This window comes from Podarcis muralis, chromosome 16 (assembly GCF_964188315.1).
Source record: "Podarcis muralis chromosome 16, rPodMur119.hap1.1, whole genome shotgun sequence".
Lineage (NCBI taxonomy): Eukaryota > Metazoa > Chordata > Lepidosauria > Squamata > Lacertidae > Podarcis > Podarcis muralis.
The window spans coordinates 6,340,523-6,366,732 of NC_135670.1; positions in this window are offsets into that span (position 1 = coordinate 6,340,523).

Here is a 26,210-nt window from a genome sequence, read left to right on the forward strand (position 1 = left end):
TCCGGCGGGCTTTGGGACCCGGCTCTCTCTCCGGACTGCCCATTGCGCCCCCCTCTTGTACATTTGAACTTGGCGCGCGCGCGCTGCCCCTGACCTTCCTTTTGACCGTTACCTCGCTCTCTGATGCAGGCGTGGCCAACCCTGACTCCTGTCCTTCCGCTGACGGAATGCTGCCTGCTGCCGATGTTTGGGACTCCTCCCCCTTACTGCTCTCCGGTGGAGAAGCTGGTCCCGATTTCCAGCTGCTGCTCTCTGAGTCCCCTCTGGCCCCTCCTTCCTGGGGTGTTCCCTCTGGCAACCCCCCGGCTCTGACCACTGGAGCCCCTTTCTGTGAATCCTCTGATTCACTGGAGAGACTTAGAGACCTCGGATGGCTATCATCGCTGACTTCTCCCTCCGAACCCTCTCCCTCGGTCTCTAATTCCTCCCTTTCCTGTCCCTCTGCTCCTGAACCCCTGACATCCATCCCCCCCTCGAAGCCCCCCCTTCCCCCCTCCCCTCCTTCCGGTGCGGGTACTGGGTGCTCCGTCGTAGCGGGGGTGCTTGCAGGATACAGTTCGTCCCCCATGTACTCGTCAACGTCACTCTCCTCTGCTTCCATCTCTCTGTCTTCGTGCTCGAACCCCACGTTGTCCCCCAACACGTCCATATGCGTCTCGCCCCTCTCCCCCTCTTCGGGTGGTCCCATCCAAGGACCCCTCAGCCACTTCCTGCGCCACTGCTCCTCTGGTTGATCGTCCCACCAATACGAGTGGTCTGAGGCAGACCCCGGTGGCGAACCCACCTGGGAGCTGGGGACTGGTGCCTGTTCCTCGTCCGAGTCGAACCCCAGGAATGTGCTGGCTGAAAGAGTGGGTGTGAAGAGCCAGTCGTCGAAATACTCTGCTGGCATGGGCCTGTGTGGGAAGATGGCATGAAACTCCTCTTTGAGCAGAGGCTCCTCCAAGGCATAGTCCGGTACCCAGCTGTTGGCAGTGGCCGGGGTACCCTCTCTGGCTAGGAAATATTCTACTCCCTCTTCCCCCCATCTCGAGTCTAAAATCTCTGTGACCTCGTTGATGTGCCCCCTCCTAGGCGACCCCCCCTCTCTGGGCCCTTCTCTGAGCGGGTCTGGTGCTGTGTCTGGCTCCTGAAACCTATGAGGTGCTTTGTAGGGCGTGAGCACCGATCTATGGAACACCGGATGCATTCTGGAACCCTCCGGAAGAGCCAACCGGAAGGCCACTGGATTGACCTGTGCCTGGACTTGGTAAGGTCCTAGCTGCTTGTGCCCTAGCTTCTTCTTCGCTAACGATCTGGTCGGCACTGCTTGCGCTGCTAACCAGACCCAGTCTCCCACCTGTATGTCTTCCCCAACTCTTCTGTGTCTGTCAGCCTGCACCTTGTATGCTTGCTTTGCTAGTTCTAACTGCCTCCTGAGTTGTTCGTGGACTTCCTGCAACTCCGACGCTAAGGCTTCCGCTGCCTGTGGCTCCCCCTCCCCCACTCTCTCTAAACCCGGGAAGGTTCTGGGATGCCTCCCGTTGTTGGCGAAGAACGGCGTCACCCCCGTCGACACGTGCTTCGTATTGTTGTAAGCGAACTCGGCGAGCGGCAGGTAGTCCACCCATGTCGTGGGCTGCTGATTGGCGTAGCATCTCAGGTACTGCTGCATGATGGCGTTGACCCTCTCCGCTTGCCCGTTGGTCTGTGGGTGTCTCGCCGACGCCAAATTGACTTTGACGTTCAGAATGCCCATCAGCTTCTGCCAGAAGTTCGAGATGAACTGTCGCCCCCGGTCGGAGAGAATAGACCGTGGCAGACCGTGGACTTTGAACACGTGGTCTATGAACAGTTTGGCGGTCTGCTCTGCCGTGGCTACCTTCGCACACGGAATGAAGTGTGCCATCTTAGTAAACATGTCCACCACCACTAGCACTGCTGTCTTTCCCCTCGAGCTGGGCAGATCCGTGACGAAGTCCAGGGCCACCCTCTCCCACGGTCCAGACGGTGTCTGCAGCGGTTCCAGCAGTCCCGCCGGCGGTCTGTGAACTGACTTGGCCCTTTGGCAGGTGTCACATCTCGAGACGTAATCCGCTACTTCCCCCCGCATCTTGGGCCACCAAAAGTCTCTGGCTACGAGTTCGACAGTCTTTTCTTTGCCAAAGTGCCCGGCGGTGGGAGCGTCGTGTAGCTGCTGCAGGACCCTTGCGCGGAGGTCGTCTCCCGGCACGTAGAGTGCTCCCTTGTGGAGGAGCAACCCATCGCGTATCTGGAACTCGTCGGCCCTCGCAGTGCCCCTGTGCACCTCCTCCATCTTGGCCCGTGCGAAGGGGTCTTCCCGCAGCGCGCGACGTACGGCGTCCAGGTCCACGGTTGCCGACGCGCATGCCCACGCTTCCGGTGCGAAAATGTGCTTGGCCGCCGACGGTGCCGCCTCCTCCAGGTATTGCGGCTTTCTGGACAATGCATCCGCCATCACGTTGTTGTCGCCTGGGATGTACTCTATCTTGAAGTCGAAGTCCGCGAAGAACTCTGCCCATCTAATGTGTCTCTGGTTGAGGAACCTAGCCGTGCGCCAGTACTCCAGATTCTTGTGGTCCGTGTGGACCTGCACTGTATGTCTGGCTCCGATGAGGAAGTGCCTCCATGCCTTGAATGCTGCATGTATGGCTAGCAACTCCCTGTCCCAGATAGTGTAATTCTGCTCCGACTTGCTGAGCTTCCTCGAGTAGAAGGCGCACGGCCTCCAGTCCCCCTGCTGGTCTTGTTGCAACAGGACAGCTCCCACGGCTCTGTCTGAGGCGTCTGTCTCCACCCTCATGGGTCTGCTGGGATTCACATGCAGCAGCTGCTCTTCGGACGCGAAGAGACGCTTGAGTTTCTGAAAGGACTGCTCCGCTTGCTCCGTCCAGATGAATTTCTTCTTCTTGGAGCTGAGCGTGTCGGTGATGGCCGCTGTCTGCATGGCAAATCCCTTGATGAACTTGCGGTAAAAGTTGGCAAAGCCGACAAACCGCTGGACTTCCTTCCGATTGCGTGGGCTTTTCCAGTCCAAAACTGCGCGAACCTTGGCGCTGTCCATGGCGAGCCCCTTGTCCGACAACTTGTAGCCCAGGAAATCCACCTCCGTCACGTCGAACTGGCACTTCTCCAGCTTGGCGTACAGCCTGTGCTCCTTCAGTCTCTGCAGAACTTCCCTGACATCCCTCTCGTGCGCCTCTCGCGATTCTGAAAAAATCAGGATGTCGTCCAGGAAGCATACGCACTTCTTGTAAAGGAGCCCCGCCAGCACGTGATGCATAAAGGCTTGGAAAGTGTGAGAGCCATTTTGTAATCCGAAGGGCATAACTCTGTATTCGTAGGTGCCCAGTGGCGTGAACATGGCCGTCTTCCACTCGTCGCCGTCGCGCATGCGAATCAGGTTGTACGCCCCACGTAGATCCAACTTGGTGAAAACGCGTCCTTTCCGCACCGTCGCGAGCAGGTCGTCTATCTTGGGCATGGGGAAAGCTGAGGGCTTGGTTTTCGAATTTAAGATTCTGAAGTCCACCACCAGCCTCCGTTGGGGCGTGTCCCGCTTCTTCACAAAGAATACGGGACTGCCTCCCACCGCTTTCGACTCCCGGATGAACCCACGCTTCAAATTGTGATCTATGAACTCCCTGAGTTCTTGCAGTTCATCCTCAGACATGGAGTACAGTTTCCCAGTTGGCAGCGTCGCCCCCGGCAGGAGGTCAATCTTGCAATCATAGGGTCTGTGAGGGGGTAGCTTGTCCGCCTCCTTCTCGCAGAATACCTCCAAAAACTCCGCATACTTGTGGGGTACTGCTTGCAGCGTGCCCAACTGTAACTGTGGGTCCTCCTCTTCCCCTTCTGGGCTGGGTATAATGCAGTGTTCTGCACAGTAGGAGGAGCCAAAAGTCAGTTGGCGCTAGTACCAAGCCAATGCTGGGCTGTGTCTGTGCAGCCAACTCATGCCTAATACTATAGGCGTGTCGGACAGTTGGGTGACATTGAAACTGATGACTTCCCGGTGATTCCCAATTTGCATCACCATAGGCGGCGTCTGCTGCACCACCTGCCCCCCTAGCAGTTCCCTGCCATCCACCGTGACAACCTTCAGGGGCAGTGTGGCTGGCAGTAATGCTACGTTGTGTTGTTGAATGAACTCCAATCCTATAAAGTCTGCGTTACTGCCAGAGTCAATTGTAATAGGCACTTCTAAGGTGAGTCCATTGGGCAGCTGAAGCGATGCGGTTAGCTGCACCACTGGCTTGGGCGGGAGGGGGTCTGTGGGCTGCAAAATCTCTGGGGACTTCCTCACTGACTCGTCTGGCTGGGCCCCAGTGCCTCCTCTTCCAGCCAGACTTGGTCGTTTCCCTGCTGTGGTGCTCTCTGCTGAGTTGTTTCCAATACTGTCACTGAAGCTGCAGTGTGCTTGAAGATCCTCTGGGGACACTCTTTCGCCATGTGCTCTGCACTCTCACATATATAACACTTCCTGTTCCTTCTAGGCAGCTTCGATTTTACTGCTCCCGGTGTTAAGGCTCTGGTAGCTGAGTGAGCCCTAGCACCGCCAATCTCCATCTGCTCCTCGCCCCCTCCCTGTGGAGGCGTGGACTGCGCACGCGCTGCCTCTCTGGGCAAGAGGGAGGGCACCCTCGCTGGTGAGCGTCCCCAACGCCCTTCTTCTTTGCTCCACGGGCGTTCTTCCTGCCTCACCCCAATAGACAACGCTCTTTCAACCACTTGTTGAGTGGTTGTGGGTCTCTCTCCCCTTGCCATCTCATCCTTGATCTGTGCATTCAGACCCTCCCAAAAAAGGTCTCTAACCGGCGGAGAATCCTTATCCCAATTCAGCGCGTTGACCAATGCAAAAAACCGGGAATGATACTGCCTTACGCTGGCTTTCCCTTGTCTTAGCCCAAATATGTCCCTCCGGGCAATGTCAAGGTCTATTTTGGATAAGAAACAGGAGTCCATCGCCTTAATGAACGCATCTGCGCTTTGGAGCGCTGGATCCTTATCCCTCCACAGGTTGCGCAGCCATCCTTTCGCGTCCCCATGCAGATGAGACAAAATAAACCCCACTTTCTCCCGCTCATCTCTAAAGTCTCTTTCCAGCAGCTGCAGCGCAAACAGCACATCTGCTCGGAAATTGGGGTACTGCTGCAAATTCCCATCAAAATGAGATACAATGCTGCCTCCTCTCTTCCCCAAACCGATCCCCTCGGATCTGGGTACTGGGATCCCCTGCTTTACAAGCCCTTCCAACCTGACTTGAAGATCTCTGCAGGCAGCTGCCGCTTCTTCCTCTCTCTTCCTGGATGCGATTATTTCAGCGTTGAGTAGTGTCACCGCTTCTTGCAGGGAAGCTATTTTCTGTTCTGTAGTCATCTTGCCTGACTCTTGTGAGCTCGCAAGGCACCAGTCTTCTACCCTCCCTGCCTCGCTTCCTTAGCGATGCTTGAGGCGAAGAAAACCGATGATACAGGAGACGAGGCTTACTGTCAGAGACTGCCTCCAGGTCTCAGCTCACAGAAGACCAACGCTAGCCAGTAGAACTGTACAGAAGTCTTTATTGACATTTAGTTTCCATTTTCAAGCACTAGCGTGCGTCTCTACATCTAGACCCTAGACCAGCGAAGCCTCGTCTGAGTCTCCGCCCCCTGTACACCAGCTTAAGACTCTAGCCTTACTCCACCTTCTATGTTTCTCCTTCCTCCTCTGGGTCCTACTACCCCCCTGGGTGCCTTCCTTCCTGGATGCCTCGGAAGCGGACCCTTCGGACTCCTCCCCTTCTCTCCGGCGGGCTTTGGGACCCGGCTCTCTCTCCGGACTGCCCATTGCGCCCCCCTCTTGTACATTTGAACTTGGCGCGCGCGCGCTGCCCCTGACCTTCCTTTTGACCGTTACCTCGCTCTCTGATGCAGGCGTGGCCAACCCTGACTCCTGTCCTTCCGCTGACGGAATGCTGCCTGCTGCCGATGTTTGGGACTCCTCCCCCTTACTGCTCTCCGGTGGAGAAGCTGGTCCCGATTTCCAGCTGCTGCTCTCTGAGTCCCCTCTGGCCCCTCCTTCCTGGGGTGTTCCCTCTGGCAACCCCCCGGCTCTGACCACTGGAGCCCCTTTCTGTGAATCCTCTGATTCACTGGAGAGACTTAGAGACCTCGGATGGCTATCATCGCTGACTTCTCCCTCCGAACCCTCTCCCTCGGTCTCTAATTCCTCCCTTTCCTGTCCCTCTGCTCCTGAACCCCTGACATATGCGCTCCTCCGATTTTTCTTTTCGGACGGAGCTCTGCATGTTCCCTCGGCCCTAAAGGTGTTCAAGGCAAAAGTGGTTGCAGTGCTTGCTTATGCTGCCCCGCTCTGGGCCGTGATGACAGATCTTGCTCCCCTTGAGACTCTGCAAAGCCAATTCCTACGCCGGCTCCTAATGCTCCCCCTGTGCGTAAGCAACGCAGCCATGCGACTAGAATTGAAGATCGCATCCTTAGAAACTTGCCTGTGGAAGCAAGTCTTCAATTACTGGTTATCATTGTGGCATAGATTACCAAATCATTACCTTGTCCAATGCTTATGGCGAGATGAATTCTCCAGCCTTTGGACTAGTAAAATTCATGCCAAACTCCTGAGCTATGGAATCTCTCCCTCAGATTCCCTAAAACTAGATCAAATCACTGCTCAAAGACTGATCCGTCAAAGACTGGATGACATCGACTTGCAGCAAAATTATACGCTGGGGGGAGGTGTTTGTTCGCCCCAGAACATTGGTATCACTTTAACTTATTGCATTCCATCATACCTCTCCTCCCTTTCGACTGTTGCCCATAGACTGGCCTTCACCAAAGCGAGGTTCAACGTTTTCCCCTCCAATGTCCTGAGACATAGATTCTCAAAGGGCCAAGTCCCCGCCACGTGCGAATGTGATAAGGTGACGCCGGAGTCGCTCCAGCACATTATGTTCACTTGCCCCCTGTTCAATGTGCCACGGGCAAATTTGTTGGGATCATTCATACAGAAACTAGAGGGTACCCCACCAAAATTCCACCTTGCCCAAATCTTGCAGGATAAGGATTCCCACACGACCCTGAAAGTGGCTAGGTTCCTGGTCGCTGTCCTCTCCCAAAAGCGATGCCAAGGAGCGCTACAAGCTAATTAAGGCGTAGCATGCCTTTCCATCTTATAGTATTTATTGTTATAGTGGTATTTTAGCGACTGTTTTTTTTCTTTTCCCCAAGGCAAAGATAGAATTCTTTAAAGATAGAATTCAAATGTGCACGAAAGTCCCACTTTAAAGCCTTAAAGCTTCCCTGTTCACAGCGCTTTCCGCTCTTTGAACCGTCTGCTTTGATCTTGAAAGCAGTGCCGGAAGACGGACTTCCTCTTTCTCGTCTCCCGGTTTCAGCCAAATTTCTCCAAATTATTTTAGCAAATCTTAAATCCTTACTCACGGGTTTGCTGTTTCAGACTGGTATTTTTGGAAGAAAGGTCAGCGCTCATCCGTGACAGCCGCGCGGCTTCGCCTCCGCAGAAAGAGCGATGAACTCACAGCACCGCCCCCCCTCCTTCACTCCGGAGCCCCTTACGGGGTTCCTTCTGCGAATTTGGGGTCGCTCCAGGTGCCCGCCGAGTCCCACGGCCACGGACTCACTCTGTCCGTGGTTTTTCTTGATGGGTTGCCGCTGCGCCGTAGCGAAACAACCCTTTTCTGCGGTGCCCCTCTTCAGAGCTCGAAGAGGTCCGCCATCACGGTTTCGCGCCGCCTCCGGAAGTCCATAGTATTTATTGTTATAGTGGTATTTTAGCGACTGTTTTTTTTCTTTTCCCCAAGGCACAAGCTGTCACTTATGTGTTGTTTTTACCTGTATGGGCCTATGGCCGTAATAAATATTATCTATCTATCTATCATGGCTTTCCCCCAAGAATCCTGGGTAATGGAAGTTTTTTAATGGAAAACTCTGAGAGGGAACTGCGTGCTCTACTGATTCTAAACACTCCAAAGTATTACAATTACCAAGATTCATTATTTTTAATGTGGCCTAACTTAGAGTCATTCATTCATTCATTCATTCATTCATTCATTCATTCATTCAACAATCATCCCTTTTCCCAAGGAACTGGATGAGGAAATGCCCCCCTTATAACTGTATGCACCCTTTAAACACCACATTCTCAAGAGTCATCATATTTAAATGTGGTATGATATTGCTTAAATTGTTGAGATGTTCATGGAAATTCCAGAGTACAGAATAAATAATCCTCTTGAACCCCTGCCTCCTCTGACCTCAATATATATACTAAAATCTACTCCCCCCCTCAAGCTGTTGGAATTCAAAGGTTTTGAACATTCTGTAATGTATCTTAACCAAACTTACCTGATTCTTCAAGGAGGAGGACTCAACGAGGATGAGGAGTTGTCTCAGTGTTGAGGAAGGCTGATGGTTTCTCCTTGCATCCCAGGCCTTTTTATACTGTTCCTTTTCAGAAGGTTCTAATTAACTGCTGGCATCATGTCCCATCCTACAATATCCAGGTTGTCTCAAAGTGTGATTTCACTCCACATTCTCATTTGTTCCACCTGGTGTTTCAGCCCATAGGCGGGATCCTCCCTCCGGAAATTGCTAGGGTCCAAATGTTTGCAAACGTGACTTTGGGTGCAACTGAGCAAAAGCAGCCCAATTTCATAGAATCAAGGAATCATAGAATTTTAAAGTTGGAAGGGAACTCAGGGGTCCTATAGTCCAACATTCTGCACTGCAAAAATATACACGTGGCCTATATGGGGATCAAACCCATGACATTGGTGCTATCAGCACTGCACTCTAATCAACTGAGATGGGATGCAAATAGCCTCTGAACATCATCTTTGCCATTACTTGTGTGAATGGGGGAGTTCCACCAAATAAGGTGAATTTCTGCATGTTCATAGCTGGTCCTAAGCCTAGGCAAAGTGAGATGTCTTGCTCAGGTGGTTGAGGCAGGGGACCCTAGCAATTTTCAGAGGGAGGATCCTGACTATAAGCTGATATACCAGGGAGAACAGCTGGTCCTACCCCTAAGCAGAGGGAGGTGTCTGGCTCAGGTGGTTGAGGCAGGGGATGCATTGGTGGAGCATGATGTTGGAGGTTAGAGCTATGCAGTGCCAGCTGGCCTGTCTCATGCCAACCTGTGGTTGTGGTGGGAGACATCCCATTGCTGTGAATGGGCATATATCTTTATTTTGAGCCACTTGCATACTCCTGCATTGCAGGATTTTGGACTACATGAGTCTTGGGGTCATTTCCAACGGGATGATTTCATGAAATTGAGCTGTTGAGCCAGGAAGGCTGTTTTAGCTCAGTATTCTCCAGTCAGGTTTGCAAGCATTTGGATCCTCGCAATTTCCGGAGGGAGGATCCTGCCTATGGGATGAAACACCAGGCAGGACAAATGAGTACGGATGGTGAACTCACACCTTGGGACAGGATGGATATTATATTATAGGACATGATGCCAGCAGTTAATTGGGACCTTCTGGAAAGGAATGGTACAAAAAGCCCTGAGGTGCATTGAGACACCATCAACCTCCCTCAACACTGAGACGCTCCAGTTGAGTCCTGCTCTTTGAAGAATCAGGTAAGTTTAGGTAATATGAATTAGTGTATTCAAAATATTTGAATTCTAATAGCTTTAGGGGGAAGCTTCAGTCATTGAATGCTGATGTACTAGCCAGTTCCTTTGTGGGACACTGCAGGACGGAAAGTGGTTGGCCACTGGAAGAACTGGATGTGGGACTAGATGGGCCATAACCAAATCCAGCAGGCTCTTACGTTCTTTTGATCTGTTTCCTTAGATCCATTCAACAAAGATGTCTTGTGGAAAGACCCAGTGCTATAGCAGATGCCCTACCTCCACCGTGACCATTCAGCCACCACCGTTCACTATATCCATTCCGGGCCCAGCTGCGTCGATCAATGCAACCCCTGTGCTCCCGCTCTGTGCTGCGAGGGAATTGCTCCCCTCTCCGCTGGTGCAGCCATCTCCCCCAGCCTTTGTTCTCCGCTGTCGCTACCCAGAAGTGACTGCAACCCTTGCCGAAGATTCTAAGGACTCGCAAGTCAGGCACAGAATGAACATTCGAAGACGACTGTGGAAAAAAATCAGAAAATGGCATTCATAATGGGGACGTTCAGAATTTCTGAGTTTGTCGGCATAAGTTCACGTGTAGCCAATCCTACTCCTAACCAGAACAGACCAGCTGATAATATTTGCAGCTTCTGATTCACCCAATATTCCACCCAATGTGAAAAGCACTATTGTGTGCTTTATAGAACCCCCCCCCCCAACAAATTATGTAGCTCAGTCACTTGCAGAAATTTGATGAACATCATACCCCTCTGATGGACTTCTCATATGTCTCCCAATCTTTTGGCTGCAATCTTTTGCTTTCTCATTAGTAATGTTTGCATTTAAGCAACCTCCTTGTCTGCACTGGGTGGATTTGGTTACCACCTGAAACTATGGAAATTTTCCTTGCTTCTGCTTCTCAATTACAATAATAAAACTTCCTATTGTATCAACACCTGCAGTTTCCTGGTAGTGTCATTTGATCTTTCTGGTTTCCATCCCAGATGGTGTTCCACTGGGAAAATGAATAAACCACAATGCAGAACAGGAACACCAGGAACATGGGAGCTGCCTCATATTGAATCAGACCACTGGTCCATCTGTTGCACTCAGGGTCCCACACAACTAGCTCAGCATTGTCTACACTGAGTGGAAGATGTTCCATCAGGCAACAAGGAATCCAATCCCCACACAGTAGATTGCCAGGAACAGATAAGACAGTGAAAGTTCTTACTAAAGTATTTTATTCAATCTTCACAGAAAAAGGCTGAGAAATGCAGCCTCTTTGAGTAATGGTGTTGCTCCAAATAAATCTCCATCCCCCTTCTCTCCACTTCCTCAATCTTCAACACCACCAGCCACCTTATGGTGGCCACTTAGAGCCATTTGTCTCAGATACAGTGGCGTAGTGTGGGTTGTCAGCACCTGGGGCAAGGCAAGTAATTTGCGCCCCCTAACCCGTGGATTTGCGCCCCCTAACCTGTGGATTTGCCCTAACCCCAGATGTTGCGCCCGGTGCGGCCGGCCCCCCCTGCACCCCCCATGCTACGCCACTGCTCAGATACTTTTGCTCTCCTATTTTTAAGGCTCACTGGGTTCTGGGAGAAGGTGGATGTGGAATGCTTTCTAGTGATAATGTGTTGGCCAGCTTCTCCTCCTCCTCCTCCTCCTCTCCCATTATTTCCCAACTTTTCTCCTCAACTTCCTTTGAGCTGTGACCTCCCTCAAATCCTGTTGTAATTCTGAACTGTCTTCCTCTTCTCTGGAAGGTTCAGGCTGGGGAGGTGGTCTCCACCATTTCTCCTCTGTCGAATCCCTGACACAAACACAGTGAAGGAAAAGCAAAAACTTCCAAACTCCTCTCCCCAGCCATGAGGGAGATGAGATGAGTCAAGAACATATGCTGCAACGTTCTGGGAAGAGAAAGCAGGGAATCCACCTCACCCGCCAGCTTTCGTGCCCCAGCTCTTGCTCCTTTGCCCGCCCACCCACCCAATCTTGGTGCTTCTTGCACACCGCAGGTTCCACTCTTTTGCTCACTCACCAACCTGATTAGCAAATGATGGTTGCTAATGATCATTACAGATAAGGCCTGCCAAATTGGCTCTTTCAGTCTCCCCTCAGATGCCAGGGACATAATGAAAATTATAGATGTGCACTAGCCATCAGTTTTTCATAAATGACCCAGCGTGCTGCAACTGGATGCTATTGACAGAGCTTGCAACATCCCTTCCTGGAAGGAGGATGATCAGGCAAGTAGTGAAGCCTTTAGGTATAACATTATTTAATGACTCTAAATTTGAGGTATAACATTACTCCTTAACTCGACTGAGTTAAGTAATGGCCATGGGAAATGATTTCAAATAATTATAGTAATTACAGGGCCAGGCAAATGCATTACTATTCACAAATTACAGCACCGCACAGAGAGAGACTAACTTGGTTCATTGCGCTCAGAAGACGTGCAGAAAAAGTATGTTCAAGAGGAATTCTTCTTTCTTCCACATGGTGAACGTGCTGGAGAATTTTAGAAGCTTGGCCTAATGCAATTTTAGAATCATAGAATTGCAGAGTTGGAAGTGATCCCCCTCCCCCAAAGGTCATCTGGTCCAATCGCCTGCAATACAGGCATCTCAAAAAAAGAATCCATGACAGATGGCCACCCAACCTCTGCTTCAAAACCTCCAAGGAAGGAGAGTGCACAACCCCTTGAGGGAGACCGTTCCACTGCCAAACAGCTCTCACGGTCAGAAAGTTCTTCTTAATGTTTAGTCAGAATCTCCTTTCTTGGAACTTGAACCCGTTGGTACGGGTCCTACCCTCCATTGCAGGATAAGCAAGGTCTTCTTCCCTGGAGAAGAACTCCTCCCCACTTATTAAACCATCACACTCTGCTGCATAGGAAACTGTAAAATGACCCTTTATGGCAGAAGATATATTGACACAGTGGCATATCCCAATAAGACTTGTGTTGTGATGAGCAGAATGTCTTATGAGGGGGAAAGGGATTATGCAGGGAGGGGGAGAGCAGATGACACCAACCAGGACCAGGAAAGTGTCAGAGGTTCTTTACGACCGAGCTGAAATGGCTCTCCCCCACAATGTACTTCAGAATCCATCGAGCTCTCCTCTGACGGTGATTAAGGACCTAAGCCTTTAATGAGGCTTCAGGCACATTCCCTTATTATGCAGAGCTCCCGGACAGCAGAAGAGCAGCAGAAATATGTGCTACATAGCTTCATTGATTTCTAACTACACAGGACAGAAAAGAACATGCATCTGCTCTCTGTGAGAGTCAGTGAACAACAGGACATAGAAAAAGGAAACCAGTAACATCAACACCCATCTCCCATCTCCCTTGAGACTTCCAGCAGTCTGCAATGCAAACAGAGTCTTGTGACTCCAAAAACTGCACAGTGGCATAAACAGAAACCTAACAGAAAGATGGCTATTATACTGTTCCTCACAGGTCCTCACATATTGTTAATTTTTTTGGGGGGAGGGGTGGAGTCAAGTAGTTACTTTTCACCTTTAAATGTATCAGCACATGAGAATCTTGATATCAAAAGGAAATACATGAACACAGCAGGAAACTGGGAATTTTGATGCAGTAAAGCATTTATTTTGAAAGGGAAGAGTCACACAATTCCACATGTTGAATTTCAGGTAACACAGAGTGCCAAATCAGACTCCACATGAAGACATGCAGTATCAAAACAGATAGTGGTTTGTTTGTTTGTTTTAAATGGAAACATGGACCAGCACGTTGCAACATGGAGGACTAGATCCTGCAAACATTGAGTAGAACTTAAGCAACACAACTACATTTTTTAAAAATAATAATAATAATAGCCTAACATTGTTAGATGAGCATTGATGGACAAATCCCACACAATGGAGACTTTATCACTCTTCTTCTCCTACAATTGCAATCACAGTGGAACATTGCATTTAAAATATGGCACCTCTTCAGCTAAAACTGGGCAAAGGTGAGGCACCACAGGTTTCATCAATGCCCAATGAGAATACAATGTTCCTGGTTTAGAACATGATTCAGAATGCAAAGTGCTGAACTCGTATTGAGGACATGCGCAGGTGACTGCCTCAGCAGATGTGAAAGGGGGTCTTTTAAGTTAGAAGGTTGTATATTGGAACATAAATTTCTAGAACTCATGTCTACAGTGGATCCAACATCTGGATTTCTTGCTCCATGGTCCTCCTCATATCCATTCTGTAGTTGGCAGCTTCAGGGTTTATTCTAACTGGCAAGAGCTGCATCCACCCTCACTTTTTGACACATATTGCTTAGAATAGATGCTTGTTGCACTCAAACCAGAGGTTGGACGGCTGTAGATTGACCCATGTCCACCACAGTGTGCCCTTCCATGGTAGGGGATCATGTGAGCACAAGGGTTGTGTTGCTCAATGCAGAAAGGTTGGTCAGGGCAGTGGATAGCTGGCCCAGGAATGGTGAGGACGAAGGGAGGTGGCTGAATTTGGATGGTGGAGGGAGGGCAGCTGGCGTAGCAATGGTTCCATCTGGAAGACATCTTGGCTGAAGTGGATGTATAGATCTGAAAGGACACATCAGGTTGAGAGTGGACAAAGTGTACAAGGGTAAACAGTAATGCAATTTCACAGTGTTCTGGTTCTCCAACAGACATTTTAGAACCGAAGGGCCATCCAGTCCAGCTTTGTGTTCTCGTAGTGGCCAGCTAGAGGCCCCAATGGAAAGCCCACAATCAGGACCTGATTACAATAGCCAGTCTCTCCACTTGTGATTCCTAGCTGCTGCTAACCGGAGTTATACTGCATTTCACAGTGGAGGGTGCACCTAGTCATTGTGGCTAGTAGCCATTGATACCATTACCCTCCATGTGTCCAGCTTCAGTCTCCTTCAGAATAGGCCCACTGAAATCAATGGGCAGGAATAATTTAATTCAGGGATAGCCAGCAATGTCTGCACCAGGTGTTCTGGACTACAAGTCCCATCAGTCCCAGCCAACTTGATCAATATAGCCAGGGACAATCAGAGTTCTAGGTCAAAGCATCTGAAGGACATTGCATTGGCTACCCCTGCCTTTGGTTCATTTATATCAACTGGCCTACCTTGAATATAACTTATCTGGATACAACCACATTAAAAAAATAAAACAAGGTAACTAAATGTAACATGATAGATAGATGATAGCTAGCTAGCTAGATTATTGGAGACTTGTCATCAAGATCTTGGCCAGTGTATGGGGTATAAATATTAAAACTATTATTATATAGTAATATAATTATATAGTATATAGCTGGATAAAACCCCATAAAAAACAAAACAAGATACAGCGGAACCTCAGGTTGCGAACGAGATCTGTATGGAAGGCACGTTTGCAACCAGCAGTGCCACGTCTGAGCACCTGCGGGTCGTGATTCGTCACTTCTGCACATGTGCAAAGCACAATTTAGTGCTTCTGTGCATGCGTGAGCACTGAAACCCGGAAGTAACCCATTCTAGTACTTCCGGGTTTGACACGGTGCGCAACCCGAAAATGCATAACCTGAATCATCTGTAACCCAAGGTACCACTGTAACTAAATGTAACACGATAGATAGATGATAGATTGATAGATAGATACAGATTAGATAGATATAGATTAGATAGAGATGATAGAGATAGAGATAGAGATAGAGATGGAGAGAGAGATAGAGAGAGATGATAGAGATAGATAGAGATAGAGATAGAGATAGAGATAGAGATAGAGATAGAGATAGAGATAGAGATAGAGATAGAGATAGAGATAGAGAGAGATAGAGATAGAGATAGAGATAGAGATGATAGAGATAGAGATGATAGAGATAGAGATAGAGATAGAGATAGAGATAGAGATAGAGATAGAGATAGAGATGATAGAGAGAGAGATAGAGAGAGAGAGAGAGAGAGAGAGAGAGAGAGAGAGAGAGAGAGAGAGAGAGAGAGAGAGATAGCTTATTGGAGACTTGCCATCAAGATCTTGGCCAATTGCTGGGGTATAAATAATAAAACTATTATTATTTAATATTATTATCTACAACTCCTCTTCTACCTTGTTCACCTTCTGTTAAATGATACAAAACTATTCATAGATTCTGAGTAGGCATCACCAACACACTAAGGTGTCCCTTCTGCACTGATCACCAACATTCTGTGCCTTAAGCTTCTTCCTAAACATTTAGAATGGGTTAAAAAGCTGAAAGAAAAAGCAGTGCATCTTAACAGGAAAGAAATGGACTTTCAGAGTTTCTTTTTCTTTTTCATTTCCACCTCCAAGTTTACCCAAAGGCCTTGACTTAAAATGAATTATAGCATACCTTACCAAGTTCTGCAGTGAAAAGAACTCGAGTTGAGTGTCTCTGTGCTGAGGGAATCTGGCAATGTTGCTGTGTCTGCTTGGGGCTTTTATCTATGTATCCTGAGACTATGATGAGTTTTATTTTCACAAGATTCCAATTAATTCCTAATAGCAGTTTTCCTTGAGTCACTTCCAAGTAATTTCAAGGAGTGATGTTATGATTCACATATCTTCTTCCTTGTTATTGATGTTGCACGCCATAGTTGGGTCACTTCCCTGGAAATTGCTATGGGTCCAGCATTTCAAAAGTGGTTTTGGGTGTTGGTGTTTCTTGAGTTTGATCTCCCCCAAAGCAGAATTGGCAAAGCCTCTTGTCCTTTCCTGAGTGGCATAACAGCTGAAAGAGTTTGAAGTGCTGGGAAGCTGAGAGTTGTTAAAGGATCTGAGAGATGTTAGGGGACCACTATTCCTGCAAAGCGCTACAGTATGCGGAGAGGTTTAACAAGCAATCCCTCTCCACAGGGACACTGGGAACTGCAGCTGTATGAGGGGAATAGGGTTCTCCTAAGAACCTTCAACACCCTCATGAAACTACAGCTCCCAGAATCCTTTGAGGGAAGACATGACTCTGTAAAGTGGTATAATAGTGCCCCTATTGTGATTCTGTACCGTCTTCTTCTTCTCTGGAAGGGTCAGGCTGGGAAGGCGGTCTCCGCCATTCCTCCTCTGCCCAGTCCCTGACAGCTATATTATTTCCCCTCTTCTGACTAGCTTGCCAGGACATCCAGCTAAGAAACTGCTTGTAGGCTGAATCCAATGTCAGTCCCACCCAGGGCTTTTCTCAGGTTGAACTCACAGGAACTCAGTTCTGGCACTAATCACTAACTTAATCATAACAATTGTGGGTTGTTTCTCATACTGGACTACTCTGAGTTAAACCAATTGATATCAATGGACCTAACTAACTGATTCATAATAACTTTCAGTTTAATCCAATTTTTGTCCTACTCAGAGTAGACCCATTGAGGAACATGACTTACTTAGGTCCATTAATTCCAGTGGATCTGAATATTTGAATGTTATTTCTGCAGGTAGAACCTTCCGCACCTGATATTCTTTAAGTCCCTGGTGCTCCTCAACTGGGAAGTTAGTTGACTATTGATCTGTTCAACTGAGGAAGGGACAAGGCTCTTTGTTAAAACTGGGAAAGGAGATGAAGGCCTCATGAGGAGAGGTAGGGAGCTACTTGGGAATTCTAATAGAAATATTTTTTCTTCTATTGTTGCAGGGATGCAAATTATGCCTCTGGAATTAATGCTGAGTGATACAACACTGATACAGTGACTACAATTGATTCAGAATCCCATAGTGCTTCCGGTTTGGTTTGGTCCCCCCCCCCCCCCCAAATAGCTATTGGATGATTGGAAAAATAAATGACAAGTTATAGAGCATTTGCCAACTTTGCCAGTGTGTCAGAGTGGGTAGGCAAGTATAGCCAGAAGTATACTTAGTCATACCCAAAGAGGGGTGATTTATTTCTGTCATCATAGATTGATACACACATTTTCAGTGTGTGTGTGTGTGTGTTCCTCTGTTTAGTGTCTCAGCTGTGAAAGCTTCTCCCCACCCCTCAAGAGAAAATGAATTTGCCACTTGAATGGTTTTACCTAGGGGGAGAGCAGGGGTAGCCACATGGAGGCCAACAGAACAAGACCAGACTTTATAAGCGGCATCTGCCCAAACATTTTACTCTTCTTTGTTGTGGCGCCTGTCCTTCTTTCCTAGAATCATAGAATCATAGAATCATAGAATCATAGAATCATAGAATCATAGAGTTGGAAGAGACCACAAGGGCCATCGAGTCCAACCCCCTGCCAAGCAGGAAACACCATCAGAGCACTCCTGACATATGGTTGTCAAGCCTCTGCTTAAAGACCTCCAAAGAAGGAGACTCCACCACACTCCTTGGCAGCAAATTCCACTGTCGAACAGCTCTTACTGTCAGGAAGTTCTTCCTAATGTTTAGGTGGAATCTTCTTTCTTGTAGTTTGGATCCATTGCTCCGTGTCCGCTTCTCTGGAGCAGCAGAAAACAGCCTTTCTCCCTCCTCTATGTGACATCCTTTTATATATTTGTACATGGCTATCATATCACCCCGTAACCTCCTCTTCTCCAGGCTAAACATGCCCAGCTCCCTTAGCCGTTCCTCATAAGGCATCGTTTCCAGGCCTTTGACCATTTTGGTTGCCCTCCTCTGGACACGTTCGAGTTTGTCAGTGTCCTTCTTGAACTGTGGTGCCCAGAACTGGACACAGTACTCCAGGTGAGGTCTGACCAGAGCAGAATACAGTGGCACTATTACTTCCCTTGATCTAGATGCTATACTCCTATTGATGAGGCCCAGAATTGCATTGGCTTTTTTAGCTGCCGCGTCACATTGTTGGCTCATGTCAAGTTTGTGGTCAACCAAGACTCCTAGATCCTTTTCACATGTACTGCTCTCAAGCCAGGTGTCCCCCATCTTGTATTTGTGCCTCTCATTTTTTTTGCCCAAGTGCAATACTTTACATTTCTCCCTGTTAAAATTCATCTTGTTTGTTTTGGCCCAGTTCTCTAATCTGTCAAGGTCGTTTTGAAGTGTGATCCTGTCCTCTGGGGTGTTAGTCACCCCTCCCGGTTTGGTGTCATCTGCAAATTTGATCAGGATGCCCTTGAGTCCATCATCCAAGTCGTTGATAAAGATGTTGAATAAGACCGGGCCCAAGACAGAACCCTGTGGCACCCCACTAGTCACTCTTCTCCAGGATGAAGAGGAACCATTGATGAACACCCTTTGGGTTCGGTCAGTCAGCCAGTTACAAATCCACTGAGTGGTAGCATAGTCAAGACCGCATTTTACCAGCTTCTTTACAAGAATATCATGGGGCACCTTGTCAAATGCCTTGCTGAAATCAAGGTAGACTACATCCACTGCGTTCCCTTCATCTACCAGGCTTGTAATTCTGTCAAAAAACGAGATCAGGTTAGTCTGACATGACTTATTTTTCAGAAATCCATGCTGACTATTGGTGATCACAGCATTCCTTTCTAGGTGCTCACAGACTGTTTGCTTAATGATCTGCTCCAGAATCTTCCCTGGTATTGATGTCAGACTGACTGGGCGGTAATTATTTGGGTCCTCTCTTTTCCCCTTTTTGAAAATAGGGACAACATTTGCCCTCCTCCAGTCTGCGGGGACTTCGCCTGTTCTCCAGGAATTCTCAAAGATGACTGCCAGTGGTTCTGAAATCACATCCGCCAGTTCTTTTAATACTCTTGGATGCAGTTCATCTGGCCCTGGAGACTTGAATACATCTAGACTAGCCAAGTATTCTTGTACTATCTCCTTAGTTATTCTGGGTTGTGTTTCCTCTGCTGAATCATTTGCTCCAAATTCTTCAGGTCGGGCATTGTTTTCTTTATCGGAGAAGACTGAGGCAAAGAAAGCATTGAGGAGTTCAGCCCTTTCTGTGTCCCCTGTTTGCATTTCACCATCTTCTCCTCTGAGTGACCCCACGGTTTCTTTGTTCTTCCTTTTGCTACGAACATACCCATAAAAGCCTTTTTTGTTGCTTTTAACCTCTCTAGCAAGCCTGAGTTCATTTTGTGCTTTAGCTTTTCTGACTTTGTGTCTACACGTGCTGGCTATTTGTTTGAATTCCTCTTTGGTGGTTTCCCCCCCTTTTCCATTTTTTGTACACATCCTTTTTTAATCTTAACTCAGTTAAAAGTTCTTTAGATAGCCACCCTGGCTTCTTTAGGCACCTTCCATGTTTCCGTCTCATTGGTATTGCCTGAAGTTGTGCTTTTACTATCTCCCTCTTAACAAACTCCCAGCCATCTTGAACTCCCTTTCCTTTTAGTATTACTGTCCATGGGATCTCACCCAGCACTTCCCTAAGCTTTATGAAGTCGGCTTTCTTAAAGTCGAGAAATTGAGTCCTGGTATGCTTGGCTGCTCCTTTCCGCTGTATAGTAAACTTCAGAAGAGCATGATCACTCGCGCCTAATGATCCTTCCACTTCTACCCCACTAACCAGGTCATCAACATTGGTTAGGACCAGATCTAAAATGGCTGTTCCTCTTGTTGCTTCTCCCACTTTCTGGACAATGAAGTTGTCTGCAAGGGCAGTGAGGAATCTGTTTGACCTTATGCTCTTGGCTGAGTTTGACATCCAACAAATATCAGGGTAATTGAAGTCCCCCATTACTACTATCTCCCTTCCTTTTGCATGCTTGGCCATCTGTTCCAGGAAGGCATCATCTATGTCCTCCGTTTGGCTTGGGGATCTATAGTAAACTCCCACAATGAGGTCACTGTTATTCTTCTCTCCCTTAATTTTCACCCAAATGCTCTCACTTTGGCTTTGAGGTTCTAAATCTTGGATCTCTTCACAGGTATACACATCCCTGACATATAACGCCACTCCTCCTCCTTTCTTGTCTGGTCTGTTTCTTTGAAATAGATTGTATCCCTCCATTATTACATTCCAATCGTGGGATTTATCCCACCAGGTTTCAGTGATTCCTATTATGTCATATTTAGTTTGCTGTACCAGGAGCTCAAGCTCATCTTGTTTATTTCCCATGCTTTGCGCATTAGTGTACAGACATTGAAGTCCATTAATCATTCCCCCGTGTCTCTTATTTAAGGATTTTTTCCTCCCACCACTAGGTCTGCATGCTCTTTGCTCCATTCGGTCTATGACATTTGGATGATCATCTTCATCAATTGATAGACTCCTACCTTCAGGAGCACTGTCTCCCTCCCCCACATTAGTCAGTTTAAAGCCCTCCTGATGAGGTTTCTGAGATTTTTTGCAAAAACATTCCTCCCAACCGTTGTGAGGTGCAGCCCATCGCTTGCCAGAAGTCCATCTTCAAGAAACTGCAGTCCGTGATCTAAGAATCCAAACCGTTCCTGTTTACACCATTTGCGAAGCCAGTTGTTCACTTCCACTATTTTTCCCTCTCTCCCTGGGCCACGTCGTTCAACTGGGAGGACAGATGAGATGACAATTTGTGCATTTAATTGCTTCAATTTCCTGCCCAGAGCCTCGTAATCTCTTTTGATCTTCTGGAGGCTATTGCTTGCAGTGTCATTGGTTCCCACATGAACCAAGAGGAAGGGGTATTTGTCAGTGGGTTTTATGATTCCTTGCAGTCGTTCAGTTACATCTTGGATCTTAGCCCCGGGGAGACAGCACACTTCCCGAGACATCTTGTCGGGCCCACAGATCACTGCTTCTGTTCCCCTCAGTAGGGAATCCCCTATCACCACCACACGCCTCCTCTTAGGTCTGGTCGGGGTTCTTCTGTGAGCTGTCCGTTCCAAGGTCGCCTGGACATTCCCTGAGGACTGCCTTTGCTGCTCGTCTTCATATACCTGATCGACTGTAATGAGGGAGAGATCCTCAAATGGAGTCTGCTCTTCGTCTTCCATGGTAGGGGAAAGGACCTCAAAGTGATTGCGTATTTCTAAACAATCAGAGCGAACCCTGGGCCTCCTACTTCTTTGAGTCACGTTTCTCCATATATCTGGCTCCTGTGTTGGTGAACTAGCCACCTTCTCAGGGGAGTCCCCTGTCTCTTCCTTGGTGGAGACGGTGTGCTCTGTTGCTTCCAAGAAGAGTTCCAGGTCTCTAATTCTTTGGAGCGTAGCTACATGTTCCTCCAGTTGCTGGACTTTGTCTTTTAAGAGGGCAATCAACATGCAATTGCTGCAGGTAAAGCTGCCTGCAACCTTTGGCAAGATGGCAAACATTGCGCAGGAACCACAGGCGACTGCAGCTGTTCCCTCATCCTCCATCTTGAGAACGTGTCGTTGGGGGTGACTACAATGGTCCTCTATCATTAAAAGTGTGGAGACAAGACAAATAAATCCCCCCAAAAAAACCTAGGTCTCCCCCAACAAATGTTTGAGACTAGCTCCCCTAAATCTAAAATATGGATCAAACTGTGCGCGCCGCTAGGCGCGCGCCGCTGCCCTAAAACTCTGATAAGCTCCTCCCACAGCTAATCACCTACCTCAACAGAAGCCCTGCCCCCTCTGACCTTTGCACAGAGAGAGCAGCTAAACAGCCACAAGAAACTCACACAAGAAAACCCTTTTTGTTCCTTCTTCAGCTGCTGCCCTAAAACTCTGATAAGCTCCTCCCACAGCTAATCACCTACCTCCTGAGTGAGATCAGGCATTACCTAGGTGTTTGGGTAATGTGGGGGAACTCACACTTGTCTAGTATGGTGAAGGTCTGTGTAGCACGTTTAAAAAATAGGTATATGGCCATACATTTCATGTGTGTGTGGGGGGGGTGTAATTCATTATATAAATGAATGGCCCATCCAGTCCAGTATCCTGCTCTCTCAGTGCCCACCCAGATTCCTGTGGGAAACTCTCAAACAGAAGTGGAGCACGAGCATACATTGGGCCATCTGCTTGGCCTCTGTGAGAACAGACTGCTGGATGAGCCATTAGCCTGATCCTAGAGGGTGCTTCTTATGTTCTTTATGGGAAGCCTAGAAGCAGGACTTCATCACAACATCATCTCTCCTCACTTAGGATTCCCAGGAACTGGCATTCAAAGGTATATTGCATGCAATGGTAGAGGTAGAACATAATCATTGTAATGTGTAGCTACTGGAAGCCTTATCCTCCAGGAATTTGTAAAATCCCATTAACATTTGGATTAGAGAGATGTGTGTAGGAGAAGACCATCAGTAGCTGCTGACTGCCATGGCCATATGACCTTCAGCTTCAGAGGCAGTAGGTCTCTCTGCCTACCAGTTGCTGGTGAAGTAGAGTGGGATGGGGCTATTGACTTCATGCCTTTTATGTAGGCCTCTCAGAGGCATCTGGCTGGCCAAAGTGAGAAGAGGAAGGTGGACCAAAGGGGCTTTTGGACTGGTTCCAAAGAATGTCAGGAAAATCTTCTGCATCAGGTCAAAGGCCCATCAAGTCCAGAACACTGTTCCTCCAGTGGCCAACACAATTCCCCTTGGGAAGCCTGAAAGCAGAAGCTCAACAGCCCTCTCCAGCTTGGCTCGACTTACATTCACATGGCACGTGACATTCCAGAGTCTGCGTTGATTCAGCCCTGCTCAAAGTCACTTCCAGGAATGCTTTGGCCGAAAAGCAACTTGCCAAGGGAGGACTCCACGTACGAGGTGAAAGATGAGGAAGAACAAACAGGGACAAGAAATGAAAACACTGCTTGAAAAGCCTTGGCAGTTGCATGCTGGAAAGCACTTTGGGTGTTTAATTATAGCCTTGTGACAAGAAAATGCATCATCCTTTCAACTGAAGGCACAGAGCAGCCCAAGTGAGATTGCCTCAATGATGACACACACTAGTTGGATCTCTTGCCATTGCAGAAAGGTGCAGTTTGGCTACAAATTCCCCGCCTTTTTTGGGCAATTTCCCCAAGTGATCTTGATTCCTGTTCTTGCAAGCCTGCCATTCACTAATTTAGTACGTGTATCCAGGATTTCTCAGCACCAAATTTTGCACTCTTTGATACCTGACTCAATCAGAAGTAGGAAATGATATTTTTTTCCGCACAGAATATATATGTGTGTGTGGTGTGTGTGTGTGTGTGTGTGTGTGTGTGTGAGAGAGAGAGAGAGAGAGAGAGAGAGAGAGAGAGAGAGAGAAATACCGGTGGTGTTCATTTCAAATTTTCAGAGAAATTTAGTATGCAGCTCCTTTTCCCAAGGTGCTACTGTGAATTCATAAACTTTCTAACTGCTTAGGTTAGGGCTGGGACACAAAATCCTGAAAATGCAGCTGTTATGAAGGGTCTTGTCTTTAACTATCCCAATTCTCCTGCTAAATATCACTATCCAAACACCTCTCCTTTCTCTGAATTTACTGCCAATTCTATTTCCATCATGGTCTACTGTAAATGGTTCTTTCTCTGGAAGGAAGGACTCAAACCAATGGCTTCAAGTTGCAAGAAATGAGATTCTGACTAAACATACAGTAAAAAAACAACAACTTTCTGACAGTAGGAGCTTTTTGACAGTGGAACTGTCTCCCTTTGGAGGTTGTGGACTTTCCTTCCTAAGCAGAGGTTGGATGGACGTCTGTCATGGAGGCCCTACCTGAGATTCTTGCATTGCAGGGGGTTGGACTAGATGACCCTTGGGGTCCCTTCAAACTCTAAGATTCTGTTATTCTATGACCCCTTCAAAGGTCCTGCTGTGCTGTTTTAAAAACCAAGAGAACCTGCATAATTTAAATAAAAGGAGTGATAGAAAACACCCACAATTCTCCCATGCTTTGTTGTTAACAGTTTGAGGTAAGCCTTGTGGGTTTGCAAAATGGCAGGCTGGGCACCTTACAATACAATCCTATACATGTCTACTCGGAAGTAAGGCCCACTGAGTTCAAACCCTCTGAATATTACAGGGACAGATGAAAAGACTGTCTGGGTTAGGTTGGGGCTCCACCACTCTCTTCCTCCCCAGATTCGATGGCAGATCTCCCTTCCAAACACCTTGATGCAGGCATATGAAAATGAACGAGTCTGTTTTAAGCAAATACATAAAGCCGAGATAATGCACCCTTCCAAGTGGTTGAAGAGTTTCTTAGCCCCCCTCCCCTTTCTTTACCGTATCCAACTCAGGATGCAAGGGAGAAACATGCTAAGAGGAAGGTACGCTTTGCAAATCCACACTGTGATCAGCTTCCACCCGGTAATCAATGTCCCCAGTGTGGAATGACGTGTGGATCCAGAATTGGCCTCCACAGTCACTTGTGGACTCACTGTTAAAACCATGTTCATGGAAGACAATCTTGCTCAGCTACAAGTAATCTCCAGAGAAGAAGAAGAATTTTTTCACCCGGCTAAGGAAGGATATGTCCCTGACTGACAGAGCTACAAAAGCTGAGGCTGCTGAAGAGGTGAGAGCCCATCTTGGCTATTTCTGAGTGAAGACCTGCTAAATCAAACCTGAACTTCCACAGCCACCACCCACCATGAACAGCCATTGGCAGGACTGGCAGCAAAAGCAGCAAAAGTGCTTTATACTCGAGATAATATTTTATTCCCAGGCCAATTCTGCTATTTTAATGGTGCACTGTATATCTAACTTCCCTTTGTAATTCTTTCTTTTAAAGTATTTAATACATTACTTTGCTGTTAATTATGTTTCTTTGAATGTGTATGTTATATCTGATTTTCTTCTGCAATTATTTATTCCAAATGGTATGATATGATATTTCAATGTAAAACTATTTGATTTCTCCCCCTTCAAAATATAAAGTAATATAGAAATGAACTGAATGACCATAATTATTTTAATCTGCATTGATCTATTGAATTTAATGCTTCCAAGTACATCATGTCAATTAATCTCAGCCAGACTGTTCTGAGCAGGACATACAACCCCATTCCCACAAATTCAAACTATTCTAAATATCCCCATTTTCAATGACATTTCCTGATTTCTGATTCCGTGAATTTTGTCCAATTTACGTTCTGCTTCTCATGGCGCCTAGTGGTGGCACTTAGAATCTTCGGCAAGGGCTGCAGTCACTTCTGGGTAGCGACAGCGGAGAGCAGAGGCTGGGGGAGATGAAAGCGGGAGTTGCACCAGTGGAGATGGAGGCACATCCCATGCGGGTTATTCCCTCGCAGCACAGAGCGGGAGTGCAAGGGTTGCATTGCTCGATGCAGGAGGGCTGGTCGGAGCAGTGGAGAGCTGGGCCTGGGATGGATATGGTGAACGGTGGAGGCTGAATGGTGACGGTGGAGGTAGGGCATTTACTGTAGCACTGGCTCTTTCCACAGGACATCTTTGTTGAATGGATCTGAAGAAATACATTAAAATAACATTAGATGAGGTTAGTGGATTAGGTTAATGGTCCATCTAGTGCTACTTTTTTTTTATTTATATAGACAAACCTACTACCATGGGTGGTTGCTTATGCCAGTCATATGCAGAGCACACCTATTCAAGTTAAGGAGCATGGCTAAGGCCCCATCAGTTGTATACATTTCAAGCTGCAGATTTCTACTTAACACCAAAGTAACCTGGGAAATGGTTATTTAGTGAGAATTTTTAGGCGACCTTTCTCCCCCTCACTGAGCTTCAGTTTTCAGGGTGATTTAACAAGCAGTCCCTCTTTCCCAGGGAACCTGGTGAGGGGGAAATGGCTGCCCCAACAGTTCTAACCACTCCCAAAATACTACACTTCCCAAGAGTCATTATTTTTAATATGGTGTGACAGTGCTGTAACTGTACATTGCAGAAGATTCA